This window comes from Oratosquilla oratoria, chromosome 16 (assembly GCF_046742065.1).
Source record: "Oratosquilla oratoria isolate Oo_2021 chromosome 16, ASM4674206v1, whole genome shotgun sequence".
NCBI lineage: Eukaryota > Metazoa > Arthropoda > Malacostraca > Stomatopoda > Squillidae > Oratosquilla > Oratosquilla oratoria.
Window position 1 is genome coordinate 63,470,745 of NC_134792.1, and position 20,000 is coordinate 63,490,744.

A 20,000-nucleotide genomic window follows, 5' to 3' on the forward strand; every position below is an offset into this window, starting at 1 on the left:
ACACGGAATCGAATATACCCCTTGGCTCTGCTCTTCTTTTAACCTTTGGTGGACATTTACCACCTTTTTATTAATGGTGTTAGGGTAATAATTAATCAAATTTAATTTGTCTTTGGGAAGAAACTTGGTCGAGGGAATGAATGATTCAGAAAAGGGAACGATTAAAGAGCTCTTGCCCAATATGTATATATGTATATATACACACACATATACAACTATATACACACACAAACATATATACATATAATATGTATGTATATATATATATATATATATATTATATATATATATATATATGTATGTACACACACATATACATATATATACACACAAACATATATACATATAGTATATATATATGTATATATATGTATATATATATGTATATATATATATATATATATATATCTATATAGATATATATCTATATATATATATATATGCTAATAATAACACGGGTACGTGTGTTCACTTATGCAAAGTAGACCACTTAGAAAAAAAAACTAACGAAGCAAAGCGCTTTCGTATATTACATCCAGTACACTGAAGATGTAATATACGAAAGCGCTCTGTATATATGGCTTCCTAACCCAACCATCCCTCCAAGTTTCCACCCCATAGCCATTCTCCCTTCTGATATATATACTCCCTCGTCTTTCACAAGTCCTTCCTCCTCGCTTTTCCCCCCCTATCCCCCTACCCCCCACCCCCTAATCTTTACGCTTCGCCACCCCCCTGGCCTCTCCCCCACCCTCCTCATCAGTCTTTTATTTCCAAGGAAATAGGCCCCCCTAAGTACCTCGGCTCCTCCTATCCGACCCCCCCTTATCTCCTCTCCTCCTCCTCCTCCTCCTCCTCCTCCTCCTCCTCCTCCTCTTTTTCCTTTTCATTTTGTTTATCCTTTGCCATCTCCTCTCCCATCTCTTCCTCTACCATCTTCTCTGCCACCACTGCTCTTCCTCCCCTCCTCTTCCTCCTCCTCTTCCTCCTCCTCCTCTTCCTCCTCCTCCTCCTCATTTTGTTTATCCTTCGCCATCTCCTCTCCCATCTCTTCCTCTACCATCTTCTCTGCCGCCAATGCTCTTTCTCCCCTCCTCTTCCTCCTCCTCCTCCTCGTCCTCCTCCTCCTCATTTTGTTTGTCCTTCGCCATATTTTCTCCCATCTCTTCCTCCACCATCTTCTATGCTGCCACTGCTCTTCCTCCCCTCCTCTTCCTCCTCCTCTTCTTCCTCCTCCTCCTCTTCCTCTTCCTCCTCTTCCTCCTCCTCCTCCTCATTTTGTTTATCCTTTGCCATCTCCTCTCCCATCTCTTCCTCCACCATCTTCTCTGCTACCACTCCTCTTTCTCCCCTCCTCTTCCTCCTCCTCCTCCTCTTCCTCCTCCTCTCCTCCATCTCCTCCTCCTCATTTTGTTTATCCTTCGCCATATCTTCTCCCATCTCCTCCTCCACCATCTTCTCTGCCGCCAGTGCTCTTCCTCCCCTCCTCTTCCCCCTCCTCCTCCACCTCCTCGTCCTTGCATCTTTTCCATCTTCGCTTATCTTCGCTTATCTTCGCATCCATTTCGTCTCCTCCATATTCCTCACTTTCCTCTCCATCCATCCATCCATTCTCTCTCTCTCTCTCTCTCATTTTTATCTTTTATTCTATTTATTTTCTCTTTATTTCTTTATTTGCAGTCTCTGCTCTCTTTCTGCTCTTGTCATCTATCGTCGTCGTCACCCGCCCCCCTCCCCCTGCCCCCTCCCCCCCTCCCCCCCCCAAAAAAAAAACTCATTGATGAGCTAATGTTCAGGAAAGCTTATCCTCATGAAGAGGGGGAGGGAAGAGGACGGGAAAGAAGAGGGAAGCATAAGAATGAAGGAGACTGCAAGAGACCATAGGGCCTACACTAAGCAGTTCCATGAACTACACTTCCTTTCACTCTTTCTCTCTTCTGATCCTCTCTCTGGGACTTTCCCATCCCCCATCTCCCTTCTCCTCTCTTCTCTTTTCTTCTTCTGGTCCTCTCTTCTCTCTTCTCTTTCCCCTCCTCCTTCCCTTTCTACCCTTCACACCCCTTCCCTCCCTTCCCCCCTCCCTTCCACCTTCTCTCCTCCTCCTCTCCACTTCCTCTCCTCTCCTCTTCTCCTCTCTTCTTTCCTCTCTCCTCTCCTTTCTCCTCTCTTCTCTTTTCCTCTCCTCTTCTCCTTTCCTTTCCTCTCTCCTCTTTCCTCTCCCCTCTTCTCTCTTCTCCTCTTGTCCTCTCTTCTCTTCTCCTCTTCTCATCTCTTCTCCTCTTGTCCTCTCTTCTTTCCTCTCTCCTCTCCTTTCTCTTCTCTCCTCTTTTCCTCTCCTCTTCTCCTCTTTCCTCTCTCTTCCCCCTCTCCTCTTTTCGTCTCTCCTTTCCTCTCTCCTCTCCCCTCTCCCCTCTCCTCTATTCCTCTTCTCTCTCCTCTCCTCCTCTCTTCTTTCGTCTCTCCTCTCCTTTCTCCTCTCTCCCCTTTTCCTCTTCTCTTCTCCTCTCTTCTCTCCTCTCCTCTTTTCCTCTCCTCTCTTCTCTCTTCTTTTCCTCTCCTCTCTCTTTTCTTCATTCCTCTCTCCTCTCTCTTTTCCTCTTTTCCTCTCCTCTCCCCTCTCTTCTTTTCCTCTCTCCTCTCTCTTTTCCTCTTTCCTCTCTCCTCTCTCTTTTCCTCTTTCCTCTCTCCTTTCTCTCTCCCCTAACGCCCGTGGCATCTATGCCAGTGAGGCCCTCGGCCGCATCTGGACACGTCACGATTTATATTTTATTATCAATTCTTTCCACTCGCCGGATCCGGCGTCCGCCAGCCGTGATTTACATTTGTCAGCGCTGACGATGTCCTGATTCTGATCTTCCGGAGGTGGACGACTGGACGACTTGTCACATGAAGGTTGTTTAATTATCTATTTATTTATTTATTTATTTATTTATTTATTTTATTTGTTTATTTGTTTATTTGGGTTTCGTTTACTATTGTGATGTCTTCTGGACATTAGATTATCTCGACCCTTGTTTCTCCTCTTCTTCTTCTTACTCTTTTTCTCTTCTCTTCTTTTTTTCCCCTCCCCTTCCCCCCCCCCCCTCTCTCTCTTTCCCTCATTATTGGTCTCCCCTCCTCTCTTTCTTTCTCCCCACGCTTCTTCACTCTCTATTCTCTGCCTCTTCTCCATTACTCTCTTTTCCACTCTTGGCCATCCGCTTCTCCCCCTTTCCCCCTCTCCCCTCTCCCTCTCCCCTCCCCCTCTCCCCTCTCCCTCTCCCCTCCCCCTCCCCCTTCTCCCCCTCCCCTTTTCTCCCCCTCCCCTCCCCCTCTCCCCTCTTCCCCTTTTCCGCCTCTTTTCCTGGTCGCTTCCCCCGGTTCATCCTCTCCCCCTCCCCCTCTCCCCCTCCCCTCTCCCTCTCCCCCCTCCCCCTCCCCCTCTCTCCTTTCCCCCTTTTTCCACCTCTCTTCCTGGCCTCTTCCCCCGGAACTTCTCCTCCCACCGTATATTTTCTTTTGTTTTATTTGTGTCTTTGTTTATTTCCATTTTTTAAATCATTTCTACCTCCTTATTACTCCCTCCCTTTCTCGCTTTTATTTTTTCTTTCATCACCCATCTTCCTGTCTTTCCTTTCATTCCTCTCTCTCTCTCTTTCCCCCTCTTCCCCTCCCACATTCTCTCCCCTCCCCTCCCCTCCCCACCCGTCCCACACTCCTTCCCACTCCCTCCTACACTCCCTCCCATCCCATCCTACATTCCCTTCCTCCCCTCCCACACTCCCGGGGGACCTTCCCCTCTCGTCCCATATTCCCTCCCAATCCCTCCTACACTCCCTTCATCCCCTCCCACACTCCCAGAGGACCTTCCTCCCTTCCCCCCGGTTCCCTCTCCCCCCCATTCCACCCTACACTCCCTCCCATCCCATCCTACACTCCTTCCTCCCCTCCCACACTCCCGGAGGACCTTCCCCCCTTTCCCCTCCCCCGGTTTCCTTTCCCCCCTCTCCCCCTCTCCCCCCCATTATTCCCCTCACGCTGGGCTAGTCCCCGTTGCTTTCATCTCCGTCTTCAGGAACCGCGTCAGGCCTTAACGACCTCGCTCTCCTTGTTGTCCTCATCGTTGTCCTCATTCAGGTCCTCCTCCTCCCCTCCTCCTCCTCCTCCTCCTCCTCCTCCTCCTCCTCCTCCTCCTCCTCCCCCTCCTCCTCCTCCTCCTCCCTCTTCATCCTTCCACCCTCCCCGCGCACGTCTCCTCTCCTCTTTCTACTCCGCCTCCTTCAGACATGCACCGATTGCCCGCCCCTTCACCTCCTCCTCTTCCTCCTCCTCCTCCTCCTCCTCCTCCTCCTCCTCTTCCTCCTCTTCTTCCTCCTTGTCCCTCCCTCTTCCTCCTCATCATCATCATTATCATTATCATAATCTCTTCGTCGTCCTCCTAGCCCACCTTGTCCTCTCCTTCTTCCTCACCCCTATCCTCCTCCTCCTCCTCCTCCTCCTCCTTGTCCTCCTCCCTCTGGCATACTTGGAACGTGCCTTGCGAAGTTAGGTAAGCGTCCCGCGGGGGCCTGTACGAGGCGACCCTATTCAATCAAATGCATCGAGTTCCTGATCGGCTTCCCTCTCCAGCGATCCTTTTTAATTCTATCTATTTATTAATCAATTAGTTTATTGATTCATTTATTTATTTATTTATTTATTTATTTGTTTATTTATTGGGGGAGGGAGTCTTTCCCATTAGAACATTCCGGTGATTATAGCAAAGACGATGTCGCCCGTCTTCTTCGCCTTGTGGGGAGACACGGGATATTATACAGAGATATTGTACATCACATATTATACATCTGAGATATTATACATCACCGACACTCTAATAGCTGTAGTCTCTCTCTTCCACTTTACCCCCTCCCCCCCCGTCCATGCTCCTCTGACAAGCTAAACACCCACCAAACAGGCTCAGACAAAGCTCGTGGGAGTGACAGACATTTGACCCCCCTAAAAAAAAAAAAAAAAAAAACAGTACCCCTTCCCCTACCCCCCGCTTCCCTCCCCTACTCCCTCCCCGCCTCCCTCTCCGCCTCCCTCTCCGCCTCCCTCTCTGCCTCCTACGGGACCTCGCGTTGACAGGGCCCCGAGGGTAACATTTGTCTGAAAACAAAGGAGTTTCAACTCGATAACTTATTTTCAGACATCTGTTGTAGTACTTGCTGATTCTACTTCTATTTTTTCCAGTGTCTTTTGTGTCTTTAAAAAATAGTTTTTCATATTTCCAAGATCATCAGAAAGACCATATATATATATATATATATATATATATATTATATATATATATATATATATATATATATATATATATATATATATGTATATATGTATATATATATATATATATATATATATATATATATATATATATATATATATATATATATATGAAAGGTAGGTGTTGCATGGATCAGATTTTCGTGGTAATGCAGATATGTGAGAAAGCTTTACCAAGTTAATTTTTTTTTTTTTTGGGGGGGGGGGGCTTTATGGACTTGGAAAAGTCTTATGACAGGGTAGACAGAAAGGCAATGTGGGAGATTTTGCATATGTATGGGATTGGGGTAAAGCTGTTAAAGGCAGCCAAGAGTTTTTACGAGAGTATTAGAGCCTGTGTTAGAATAGGAAATGGAGAGAGTGAGTGGTTTGAGGTAAAGGTGGAATTGCATCAGGGATGTGTCATGTCGCCATGGTTGTTCAATGTGTACATGGATGGGGTGGTGCTGTAGGTAAAGGTGAGGGTAATGGGCAGGGGACTGGAGATGGTTAAAGAAAATGGAGAAAAGTCGGAGGTGAGCCAGTTGTTGTTTGCTGACGACACTGTGCTTGTGGCAGGGTCAGAGAAGAAATTAAAGGAGTTAGTGATGGAGTTTGGTAGGGTATGCGATAGGAGAATGTTGAAGATAAATGTGGGTAAAACTAAGGTGCTGAATGTACAAGGGGAGAGGATGGCAGCAAGTTGGTAGTAAGTCTTAAAGGAGAGAGGCTGGAGGAAGTGGATAGTTTTAGATATTTGGGATCGCATGTGGTAGGTAAAGGAGAAGTGGCAGTAAATTGTAGACTGAGAGAAGCAAGTATGAAATGTCTGAGAAGTATGTTAGGGATTACAAGGTTTGATAAAGTGAAAAACGAGGCGGTGAGAGGAGAGCGGGAGTGGAAAAGGAGATGGCAAATGAGGCTGAAGAAATAGTATTGGGATGGTTTGGACACATTTAAGTATGAGTGAAGAAAGACTAGTAAAAGAGGTGTGGAATGCAGAGGTAGAGGGAGTGAACTTGAGGGGACGACCGAGGATGAGATGGATGGATGGGGTGAAAGGGGCGTTGAGCAAGAGGGGAATGTCTGTTGAGCAAAGAATGGAGAAAGCAGGAGGTAGGGGTGAGTTGAGAATGGCTTTGTATAGATGATACTATGATGCAAGGAAGGGAGGGGGTGGGGGATGGAGGGGTTAGGGAGTGGCCATGTATGAATGATATTTTGACGCAGCCCGAAGGGCTTTCTCCCCTGTCCTCTCTTCTTATGCATTAGGGGACAGAGTGGGAGGGTCACCAATTAAATGAAATGGTCTTGCTGTGGATGTGCTATGCGTTGCTGCATTGTTTCTGACCCAGGGCAGTGGACGGGATACAGGGATGACCCGTCATCCATGAGGAGCTAAGATAAGAGGGAAGAAGGGGTGATGAACGGAAGTGGGTATTTGCTTTTTGACTTGCCTATACATAAAGACGCGCACACACACACACACACACACACACACACACACACACACACACACACACACACACACACACACACATATATATATATATATATATATATATATATATACATGTGTGTGTGTACGTTAATGCATATGTATATATGTAGGTACATATGTATTTCAAAAACAATTTGTGAATTCAAGCCAAAATATAATGTATTTATCTACTTGTAATATATATAACTTGATTTTTCATTTATTAATTGTTATTTGATCTAATTTACGTATTTATTTTCTACTTTTTTATTGTATCTATTTTGTATGTCCACATAATTATTAATTAATATTATTGGTATTGCTTTAGTTGTTATTATTATTATCTTTTATTGTCATTATTATTATCTTTATCATTATTTTTTCAAGTACTTCCGTCTCGATATTCTTTTGTCAATTCGAAATGTTTACAAAAATTCCTGTGTGTATGTACGTATTTGTGTGTGATTCACCATGGTCTTGGATCACGTGTTGGACTCGTGATCGACAGCTATTTCCCTCTCGGAAGAGAGCTCATACCTCATATATGACCAATCTATGGGTAATGCTGTGACCTTACACGCACACACACACACATACACATACACACACACACACACACACACACACACACACACACACACACACACACACACACACACACACACAACTCCCCGCCCACGAGAGTTGCAGCAACGACTCGCAGCGCAGCGACACTGAAATCATTTCAGCCCTAGGAGCCAATCGAACGCGGACCGCCGTAGTGGTGGCCGGGAACCCTACCATTTGTGCCATCAAGTCGTGCGTGTGTGTGTGTGTGTGTGTGTGTGTGTGTGTGTGTGTGTGTGTGTGTGTGTGTGTGTGTGTGTGTGTGTGTGTGTGTGTGTGTGTGTGTGTGTGTGTGTGTGTGTGTGTGCGTGCGTGCATGTGCGCGTGACGTATTACCGTGACCCAATGACCGTTACTTTGCGTGACGTCATATCGCTTGTCTTCTTTTCGAAATCTAACGGTCTTGTCATTGAGACTGCGAGCGAGAAAGCGCGCGCTGTCCTTTGTGTGGAGAATTATTTGATGCAAACCTCCTAAATCTTCTCACTCCCTCTCGCTCTTGCTGTCCCTGATTTAGATAATTCAGTTGTTTCCCGGGCTGGCAGTAGTAAGTAATGATATTCCATAACAATTGTTCCACAGGTTTGGTAATTTAATGCGATATACGTTTGATTTTCAGATCTGTGCGTGGCTTCTATTTAACAGATTTACTACGCGAGGCGGATGCGGAGAGATGGTAAGGTAGCCTACCTGGGATAGATGTTGGTCCATATTTTTTTTTGGATTTCGGTTAGAGCGTCGCTACTTGCGGCGGAGGTTGACTTTATTGTTGTTCGAACCCAGCCGCCAACGAGTTGGACCAAGGGCATGGTTCATTAAAATCCCACGCTACATATTTAAGGAGGACAGCAGAGCTGAGGGATAATGAAATTTAAGTGTTTTTTTTTTTTGTTTTTTTTTAGATTATTTTCCAAACATAAAAGAACACTGTGTTAATCTGGTCCGTAGAGGTGTTTCAAGAGTCTTTGAAATATCGAATTTATAATAAAAAAAAAAATGTGATATCAGTACCCCATACAGTTTGGTGTTGGTTTCCACTGTGACCTGTTGAACAGTGTATACACCGGACCGGTCGACTTCCCTCCCCAAACTTCATCTATAACTCTCTAACTACGTCAACATATTTGTCCCCCTAAACTAGTTTGCGGCTTAGGTGACCACGAGAGAGAGGGAGGGCTTGGGACCGTCATTTCGAAACCTTTCGTCAGAACCTAGCGAACGCTTTTTAACATTAAATTTTTTTTTTTTGTCACATGAAGATTTGTTACCCCCAGAACGCCCACATGAAGAATCGTCACCCCATGAGATCCCACTTGAAGAATTGTCACCCCCAGAACGCCCATATGAAGAATCGTCACCCCATGTGATCCCATCTGAAGAATTGTCACCCCAGAACGCCCACATGAAGAATCTTCACCCCATGAGATCCCACTTGAAGAATTGTCACCCCAGAACGTCCATGTGAAGAAACGTCACCCCATGAGATCCCACCTGAAGAATTGTCACCCCAGTACGCCGAATATCGACAGTGGAAGAAGGATTAGGTTAGGTTAGGTTAGGTTGAATGAGGGTTATGCTTATTGTCATCAAGTTATACAACCGAAGAATTGTCACCCTAGGATAGCCCACATGAAGAATTGTCACCCTAGGATGGCCCACATGAAGAATTGTCACCCTGTCGAAGTCTGGGGTGACGATTCTTCGTGTGATTTTTTTTTTTTTTAACTTCACTCTCTATGCATAGAGAAATCAGAGGTAGAATTTATAGACACGCTAGTAAACTAGGTCAACGTAATTAAAAAAACAAAGTAAATATCAACTTTATCGTGGTAAAAAGCGTTCACCAGTATTAGCAAAAGATTTTCCAATATACGACCTTTGAACCTGCCCGACTTCATCACAAGGTCGTAATTCTACGATGTGACGTCACGAGGTCGTAAGTTAGCGTCGAGGTGTCGTAACTCTTGGGACCCGGGGTCGCTAACTATTGCACCGAATTTAATCATAACAACGTTTGTCAGCTTACGCCCTTCTTCCCGGATCCGGTGTGTTCCTATCTGAAGTCAATTAAGGTCACAGGTCACATATCAGGTCGGCTGACCCGGATGTGTTGCTCCGGTTGACCTATTTCACCTATTATTACGATCTGACCTGACCCTGCCAACCAACTTGTAATTGGGGGTAAGAACCTTTGGTGTACAGTGTGTTTGCACGATAATTGTGCACAATTCCCCTCTTCTTTTTCTAACTTTTTTCTTTTTCTTCTTCAGGTAATTGAGGAGTCTTTAAGAAAAAGTTGCTGCACACATACATTCAGGTATGTTTTATTTATTTATTTATTTATTTACTTATTCAATTGTAAAACCCAAAAATTATCAGCGTTCTTTATTGAGTGAAGACTGTCCTCGAATCATAAGATTATATATATATATACATATATATATGTGTATATATATACATATATATATGTGTATATATATACATATATATATAAATATATATATACGTATATATGTATATATACTGTATGTGTGTGTGTGTGTGTGTGTGTGTGTGTGTGTGTGTGTGTGTGTGTGTGTGTGTGTGTGTGTGTGTGTGTGTGTGTGTGTGTGTGTGTGTGTGTGTGTGTGTGTGTGTATGTGTATGTGTATGTGTGAGAGAGAGAGAAACTGATCTGTAGAGGTTACTTAAGTCCTTAAAGTATTCCATGTTGTTTATCACTACTCAGGGAAAGACGGGAGAGGGGTGCCAATGACATGAATAAAATCACCTAACGGCAGCCAGGGGAACAACACACACACACACACACACACACACACACACACACACACACACACACACACACACACACACACACACACACACACACAAACACACACACGTGGCTCAGTTGGTAGAGTTCTTGGCTGCCACTACGGAGGTCCCGGTTCGAATCCCGCCCAGGGCTGAAATAATTTCAGTATCGTTGAGCTACGAGTCGTTACTCCAACTCTCGTGGGCGGAGAGTTGGGTGTGTGTGTGCGTGTAAGGCACAGCATTACCCATAGATTGGTCATATATTATGAGCTCTGAGCTCTCTTTCGGGAGGGAAATAGATCTCGACCACGAGTCCAACACGTGATCCAAGACCATGGTGAATCACACACACACCCTCTTATGCTTTCGCAAACATCTCTGCGAGTTGTCTAGTCAAGGATGTTGAGCTAGATCTACCTCGTTAGGCTGTTTAACTAGGCATATTTAGAAGGGAAAAAATACTTAGCAAATTTTGCTTGGACGGGTCGAAACTAGTAACATCCACTCCCTTACACGAATGAAATCGTCTGTTGTGGACTAGAATAAAATATCTAAAGGGTAAAACAGGCTCAGGAATATTGTACAAACTCACAGGCATTAACCATTATGGTACATTAGACTGCTCAGCAATACTTAAGGTCATACGTGAAGTACTTTTCAAACGATCAAATGAACTCATTCCCAGATACCAATCACGTAATGGGCAAAGAGAAGGCAAGATATACGTTGTTTTAATACCATCAATTAGATAATGGTTCTATAGAGATCTAGATGTGAGTTCATCTGATGACATCTCTACCACGAACTGGATCTAGAGAACAATGAACTGAACATCAGCAATTAGTCATATAGGGTGGTTTGGATTATGATGAGGTTATATGAATTGGATAATGGATCCAGAGAATTCTAGATTTCAGTGTCATTAAGAAATAGGAGATTACGATAAAAGTGGAAGTTCATTTTGCAATAAAGAAAAAGAATGAAGAACACGAGAACAGTGAAAATGTTCTTTTGGGATATGATAGATCACAGAGGAATTGAATTTCAAAAGGAAATGGAAACAAATAGATTTTATATTTAGATAAGATTTTAGTAACTAATGTTACTATGCAAGTAACACACACACACACACACACACACACACACACACACACACACACATATATATATATATATATATATATATGTATGTATGTATGTATGTATGTACGTATACACGCATACACACACACGCACATGCATACACACACGCACACATACAGACACACTTGTGTATGTGTGTGTGCATGCGTGCGTGCGTGCATGTAATTCACCACTATGATCTTGGATCACGTGTTGGACTCGTGATCGACAGTTATTAATCTCCCAGATGAGAGCTCAGAGTTTGCATGACCGATCTATGGGTAATACTGTGACCTTACACGCACACACACCCCCAACTACCCGCCCACGAGATTTGGAGTAACACCCCGCAGCGAAGCGATACTAAAATTATTTCAACCCTGGATGGGAGTCGAACACGGACCGCCGTTGTGGCAGGCGAGAACTCTAACCACAGTGCCACGAGGTGTGTCGTGTGTGTGTGTGTGTTTGTGTGTGTGTGTGTGTGTGTGTGTGTGTGTGTGTGTGTGTGTGTGTGTGTGTGTGTGTGTGTGTGTGTGTGTGTGTGTGTGTGTGTGTGTGCGCGCGTGTGTGTATTGAATGACCATAGAATATTAAGTTGCTGATTTAGATTCAGTTCCAAAGTTGAAAGAAATGGACGTTTACAAAGCATCAAACATAAACAAGATTTTGTAATTAAAACAGGCATTTCAAGCTGTAAGTGAAATAGAGACTTGATGCTATGAACAAATAATGAATGTTACTGGAAAATCCACAGAGAATGTATAGGACAGAGAAGTTAATAGAGACCAAGTGAGGATACCAAGTTATTGCACAGTAAGGTAACAATTCATTTGTTAAAAAGAAGAATGACGTTATGGATTAAATCTAAGGCTGCTGAGATTGAGTAAATTGAAGTCCATAAGCTTATTGATGAAAGTTGGACGTTAGAGAAGAGAAAGAGAAATTTGTATTATATAGAAGAAACTATTCGGAAAGGAAAATTAGTTCTAGAAACCCAACACAGCCTGATTGTAGGAAGTGAATAAAATGTTTCTTTTTAAGACAACTATAAAGACATTGTTGAACGAAGAGATTAAAAGGTAAAAAGAGGAGAATAATTCAATTCTTTTATCCTCCAACAAAGTCGAAACAAGAAGAAGTCACTTCTCTTTAGGAGAAAGAACCCTGGCCATATGACGCCAATCAACCGTGATGAATTGAATGAGATTAATTTTTATACCATCAAAACCCCCAAGGCCCCTCTTATTGAGTTACTTGGAAAAAAAATTAGCGTTAACCATTAGTCTTTTCAGCGCAATCGAGAATCATATATATATATATATATATATATATATATATATATATATATATATATATATATATATATACATATATTTAAATTTGTAAATACACCATTTGTTGTACGTGTACTTAAAGTGAAAAACAATAAATAATTATGGCCCAAAAAGTATGATCAACGTTGAAAATAACAGTGAAAAATATACAGAATATGTAAGAAAGAAAAGACCAGAAGAAACGATAGTAAAAAGGGAAACAAATTAAGCAGAAACGGAAGCTGGCGGGTGAGATGTCTGAAAAAAAGGATGATACAGAAAGCGCTCCCGTCTTACTGACTGGGCTCCAAGGAATGGTAAGCTTAGTAGAGTAAGGCCAGACCAAAGGTGTAAGGACAAGATAGAGAAGTTTGGAAGAATAACGTGACTGAGTTTGTCACAGTTTTGCAATCTGGGCTCAAAGTTGAGGGAAGTCTTCTTCCGTAAAAGGCTCGCAATGGCTCATGGCAATTATCGATGCCCTGTCGAGTTGGATACACGCACAAACACACACACACACACACACACACACACACACACACACACACACACACACACACACACACACACACACACACACACACACACACACACACACACACACACACACACACACACACACACATGACATGAAAAGAAACTCGAAAAGACAGTTATACTCTAAAAGAAAACAGTTTTCCACACAGAGTGGTGGATGTCTGGAACAAACTGGACGAAACAATAGGGTGTGCAAAAACTATGCACGAATTTAAGAGCAAACTAGACACTGAGAGATACAAAGACTGTACACCACGAGCGTAGCTCTCCCTTCCCGTAAGATATAACTAAGGAAACACACACATACACACACACACGTCATATTTCCCATAGATTGGGCCATATGTGAGCTTCTAACTGTCTGGGTGGGTAGTAGCTGTCGATCACGAGTATAGCACGTTATTCAAGATCATAGTAATGAACCATGCACACACACGCACACACACACACACACACACACACACACACACACACACACACACACACACACACACACACACATACACACATACATACACACACACACACACACACACACACACATATATATATATATATATATATATATATATATGTATATATATATACATGTATACCTCTTACAGTTAAATTTGCAAGTAAATACGAAATTTATAACCAAGGTTAGTAACCATTCACCTTTATTTCGGAGAAAAAAAAACGTACCAGTCAATCCTTTAAGAACCAGTCACACACACACACAGAGAAATTAGAACAAAAATAAGACTCGAACCTCAAAATGACCGAACAAGTTCCGTAATTTGTAACTAATGTGGAACCATTTCCTGCAGACTAAGGCAGCGAAGCGAAGGCGTATGCAGTGATTTATTGTTGTGGAACGTTAAGCGCCTCTCTCCGTGTGTTGGTCCTTTGTCATCGCTCGGGACTCAGGCGGGGAGAACAGGACCGCAGTAGGTCGCCGCTTGTTGGATCATGAAGTCCCCCGGTTTATTACTTGCTGTTGGAGAAATTCTCTGGAGACAACTTCATCGATGAATAAAATCGCTGTGTAAACTAATTACATTCATACATTACATACCTATATACATACATACAATTCATACATACATACATACATACATATGTAAATACATACATACATACATACACATATCAATGGATACATATATTCACGTGTAAGTTGGCACATTCTCTTTCATGATTCATCGTAAACGAACGATTGTTCGGCACAGATAATCCTAGCAAAAATAGCTTATCAGTATTAAACAAGCAGGCATTTGCCATAAACTTGAATACTTATGTACATACATGAACATATTGCACATACGTGCCAAACCCCTTTTCCCCTTTATAAGAGGAGCGGGGGGGTCAAAACGCACTCACACTCACACACATTCTCGATGGCGCAGTGGTAGCGTTCGACGACTCGATGGCGCAGTGATAGTGTCCGCGGCCGCCACTACAGCGGTCCGGGTTTGAATCTCGTTCAGGGCTGAAATTATTTCAGTAGTTCTGAGCTGCGAGTCGTTACTCCAACTCTCGTGGGCGGGGAATTGTCTGTGTGTATGCGTGTTATGTCACAGCATTACCCATAGATTGGTCATTTATGAGCTCTGAGCTCTCTTCCTGGAGGGAAATAGCTGTCGATCACGAGTAAAACACGTGATCCAAGACCATGGTGAATCACACACACACAACACACACACACACACACACACACACACACACACACACACACACACACACACACACACAATGGAGACTTAGGAAACTCTGGACCCATATAAGCTCCCCAAGGACCCCATAGGGTAGGGGGGGGGCTGCCCCCTCAAGCGGAAACCCCCGTCTACAGAACTGGAGAGTTCATCTGCTGATACAGCAGCGAAGGCCACACCGGAATGGTGACAGACAGACAGACGGACACACACACACACACACACACACACACACACACACACACACACACACACACACACACACACACACACACACACACACACACACAGACACTTTGACGACGGTCAAGAGCCATCAGACCACAGAAAAGAACCCACCACGAGGTGACGACCCCGTGTCACCACCTTTGCCCTAGGTGTTCCGAATGCCAAGGGAGGCGGTTTGGATCCGAACGCTCCAAAGCGAACGTGATAGAACGATGAACATACCCCGGTCATTATGATGACGCACTTTGTATGCTTCATTCTGGCTAAGTTCAGACGATTCTATTCAACTGAAGTCGCGGGGAGGGAGGAGAGGGGTCGGGGCCCCTCAGCTGAAAGAGGTTTTGATCGATCGACACCCAATTTCGGACCTTTTAAATCAACTTCATGGCGCGTTGGTATCGCCCTCTCATCACACAACGAGAGAACCAAATTCGAGTCCGACGAGTGACTTCCAGCTTCCAGGGATCCCCTAACACAAGGGGCAAAGGTGGTGGTGGTGGTTTTGGCTGAGGTTAAGCGCCTCCTGGCGTGAGACCGTCTCTCCATCAGGACCGAAAGACTCTGCAGTCGTTGGAATGAGAACTCGGGTGAAATGAGAACCGAGAAATGAAGCGAAATGAGGGCACGGGTGAAATGAAGGCCGTATGAGACATAAATCCGGGTGAAATGAAAACGTTGAGTGAAATTAGAAGAATATGAAACGAGAGGTTGAGTGAAATGAAGGCCTGGGTAAAATGAGACCCTGGATGAAATGGATAACCCGGAATGGAAATGAGACCCTGGGTGAAATGAATAACCCGGAATGAAGATGTAAAGTGAGACCTTGGATGAAATGAATAACCGGAGTGAAAATGAGACCCCGGGTGAAATGAATAATCCGGAATGAAAATGAGACCCTGGGTGAAATGAATAACCCGAATGAAAATGAGACCCCGGGTGAAATGAATAACCGGAATGAAGATGTAAAATGAGACCTTGGATGAAATGAATAACCCGGAATGGAAATGAGACCCCGGGTGAAATGAATAACCCGGAATGGAAATAAGACCCCGGGTGAAATGAATAACCCGGAATAAAAATGAGACCCTGGGTGAAATGAATAAGCGCAATGAAAATGAGAAGTTCGTCTAAAATATGAGAACGATGCAGAGCGAAAGGAGGAGCAGTTTATACATGCCAAACATGATTTTTTTTTTTTGGGGGGGGGGAGGAGGGGGTAGGGGGAGGGGAGGGGGGAGGGGAGGGGAGAAGGGGAGGGGAGTGCTGTCGCAATCTGCAGTAATTGCGGAAGCCTTCCGAAGACCCTTTCGCCTACGAGACGCAAAACCAGAAGAGCAAACACCACGAAGACCCGCCGAGACCCGTGGTCCTCCCACGCGGGGACAAAGCGCAAAACAAACAAGTCAAGGAGGACAGATTTTCCGGAGAGGTGGACCTTTATACTCGAAGATGAGGACAGACAAGTTGGACAACAACAACGAGGGGGGAAGGGGGGGAAGGGGGAAGGGGGGGGAGGGCTTTGGTCCCCCTCAGTCGCGACAACCAACGCAGTCTTGTGCGATTAATTTCTCCGATCGATGGTCGCCAGGACGAAGAGAAAGACGAAGGTTTCGGGGGAGTGGGGGGGGGGAAGAGGGGGAGAAGAAGGGGAGAGGGAGGAGAGAGGACATAACTGAAGGAGGATGCAGAAAGGACTTTGGGGAGCATTTATGCCAGATAGAGTGACGTAAAGGGAGATTAGGTTAAAAAGGATTAGTAGTGATTGGGAGAATAGGGGGAAGAGAAATATGGAGTGATTGGGAGAGAAGGGGAGGAGAGATTGGGAGAAGGCGTAGGGGAGGATAAAGATTGGGCCCGGAAAAGAGGGGGAAGACTTAGAGGGCAACTTTGGGATGGGGGAGGAGGAGGAGGAAGAGGAGGAGGAGGAGGAGGAAGACGCTTGAGAGACTGGATACAAAGGCAACTTGGGGAAAGAGAGGAGAAGATTTTTCTTCCTTCTTCTTCTTCTTCTTCTTCTTCTTCTTCTTCTTCTTCTTCTTCTTCTTCTTCTTCTTCTTCTTCTTCTTCTTCTTCTTCTTCTTCTTTCTTTTTTCTTTCTTTTTTCTTCTTCCTTCTTAGTTTTTTCTTCTTTGTTTTTTTCTTTTTCCGTTTTCTTCTGGTTCCAACTTCTTTCATATTTCTTCCTCCTTTATTTTTTTATTTTTTCATCCCATTCCCCTCTTTCTTTGTGTTCTTACTTTTCTCTTTCTCCTTCTCTTTATCCTTTTCTTTCTTTCTTCTTTGATTCGTCATTTTCCTTTTCCTCTCTTTCTTTCAGCTTCCTTTTTTCTTTTTTTGTCTTCTTCTTCACCCTCTTCTCCTCCTCCTTTTTGTTCTTCCTTTTCTCTTTCATTTCCTTTTCTCCTCCTTCTCTTTTCTTCTCTTTTGTCTTCTTTTCCTTCTTACTCTCCTTCTTTTTTCTTCGTCTTCTTCTTCGTCTTTTTCTTCATCTTCTTCTTCTTCTTCTTCTTCTTCTTCTTCTTCTTCTTCTTCTTCTTCTTCTTCTTCTTCTTCTTCTTCTTCTTCTTCTTCTTCTTCCTCTCCCTCTATTACTTATTCTTCTTTCTCTTCTAGTACAAATTTTTCTTCCTCTTCGTCTTCTTCATATTCTCCTTCATATTCTTCTTCAGATTCTTCTTCTCCCTTTTCATCTTCGTCTTCTTCTTCGTCTTCTTCTTCTTCTTCTTCTTCTTCTTCTTCTTCTTCTTCTTCTTCTTCTTCTTCTTCTTCTTCTTCTTCTTCTTCTTCTTCTTCTTCTTCTTCTTCTTCTTCTTCTTCTTCATCTTCTTCTCCATCTTCACAGAAACCTCGCAGCTACGAGGAGGTCGGGAAGAACCACAGCCTTACCCAAGGATACCTTGTCCTCTGCACCGAGCGTGGGTGGGGCAGAGGAGGAGGAGGAGGAGGAAGAGGAGGAGGCTGGGGGATTTTCACGGGGATGAATGAAATAGCATGTCAGTAGCCATAGTAAACGTAGAACTGCCACTATGTACAGTTGATGTTTACTGAAAAAAATGCAGGACAGAAGAGAACAGAGTCAGAGAAGAAGGTATCTGAAGAACAACGCCATGAAGAAGGTGTTGGTAGGCAGATATAGTTCCTTAGTCTAAAGAAAAAAAATCACCTAACGGCAATTGGAGAAGGGTTGCAATTCCTATTTGGAATTAATTTCAAGGATGAGTGGTTGGAGTGGGAGGGTGGGTGGGGGGGGTTGTGATTGACCCAAGAGAACAGTGACCTGGGATTGGTCGCGTGGTATTTCCCTCTGATGAATTGAGGAAGATTGGGCCGATTGGAACCTGTCTTAATCAACCCTATGACGTCTCTGTTAGACTCGAAAGTGCCTGTGTGTTTTTGTCCGGGTCCTGTCCCGTGATTTTATTCAGCGAAGGGGAACCTTCCCCGGACGAGGGACGAAGAAAAAAAGGAAGATGAATTGCAAGAGGAAGGAAAATAAATGAAAATGTTTCGGAAGAGAAAAGAAGAAGGAGAAGAAGAAGAAAAAGAAGAAGAGGAAGAAGAAAAAGAAGAAGAAAGGAGAGGAGGAAGAAGAAAGGAGAGGAAGAAGAAGAAGAGGGGAAAATGAGCAAGAAACAGGATAAGAGAAAGAAAAAGAAGTGGACGATGTTCCGGAAGAGGAGTAAGAAGAGAGAAAATAGTAAGATGAGGAGGAAGATGAAGATGAATGAGAAGAGGAAGACGAAGAGGAAGAAGGAAAAAATTATCGTGAAGCTTAAGATAAAGATGAAGAAGGAAGAGAAAGAAAGAAGGAAATAGATAAAGAAAAAGTAGACGAAGAAGAAGAAGGTGAGGTACAGGAGGGAATATCAGACGAGGTAGAAGAATTAGATGGAAAAAGAAAATTGAGAGACATATTTTTACTGACAACAATTGACTTGAGGACAGATTAGGTTCAAAGATTGGAGTAATGTAAGAAAACGGAATGAGGGTTGACGAAAAGATTGCGAGAAAATGGGAAGGAGGAGGAGGAAGAGGAGGAGAATTAGAAAGAATAGAAGAATTAAATGAGGAAGAAGGATATAAAAAAAAAGTAAAAACAAAACCGAGGAAGAAAAAAAAATGAATAATTGAATAAGGAAAAAAGACAGGATAACAAATAAAAAAGAAACTGAGGAAATAGAAAAAGTAGCTGAAGAAGACGAAGAAGAGTACAAGCAAGCTAAAAGAAAAAAAGAACAGGAACAAGTGGAAGAATTAGAAGAAAATGGACGAAAGAGACGAAGAAGGAGAACGAAGAGGAAGAGAAGAACGATAAGAAGTTTACCGCATTAGCGGTAAGTCCAAGTTCTGGACAAGAAGAAGAACAAGAAGGAGAGGAAGGGGACTTAGGGGAAGGAAGGAAGGACGGAAGGACGGAAGGCCAAACAGACTGTGATGAATGAAGGGCATTTGTTGTAGTAATGAGGGCGACGAAGGAAAGAGAGAGAGAGTGATGGAAGAACGGGAGGAAGGTAGGACAAACAGACGGGAGTGAGTGATGGTCATTTGATAGTATGATAATGAAGGAGATAGGAAGAATGAAGGAGATAGGAAGCAAAGGCCATGGTGGTAGATAGTGAGGGAAGGAAGGAAGAAAGGAAGGATGGAAGGTCAACCGATGATAAATGATATAAATAGATAGAGGAGGGTGAGGGTGAGGGGAGGGAGTTGGTCTAGTTAGGAGGAAGCTTGATCACACACACACACACACACACACACACACACACACACACACACACACACACACACACACACACACACACACACACACACACACACACACACGACGGCCCAGTGGTAGCATTCGCAACCGCCCAGGGCTGAAATAATTTCAGTATCGCTCCGCTGCGAGTCGTTACTCCAACTCTTGTGGGCGGGGAGTTGGGTGTGAGTATGCGTGTA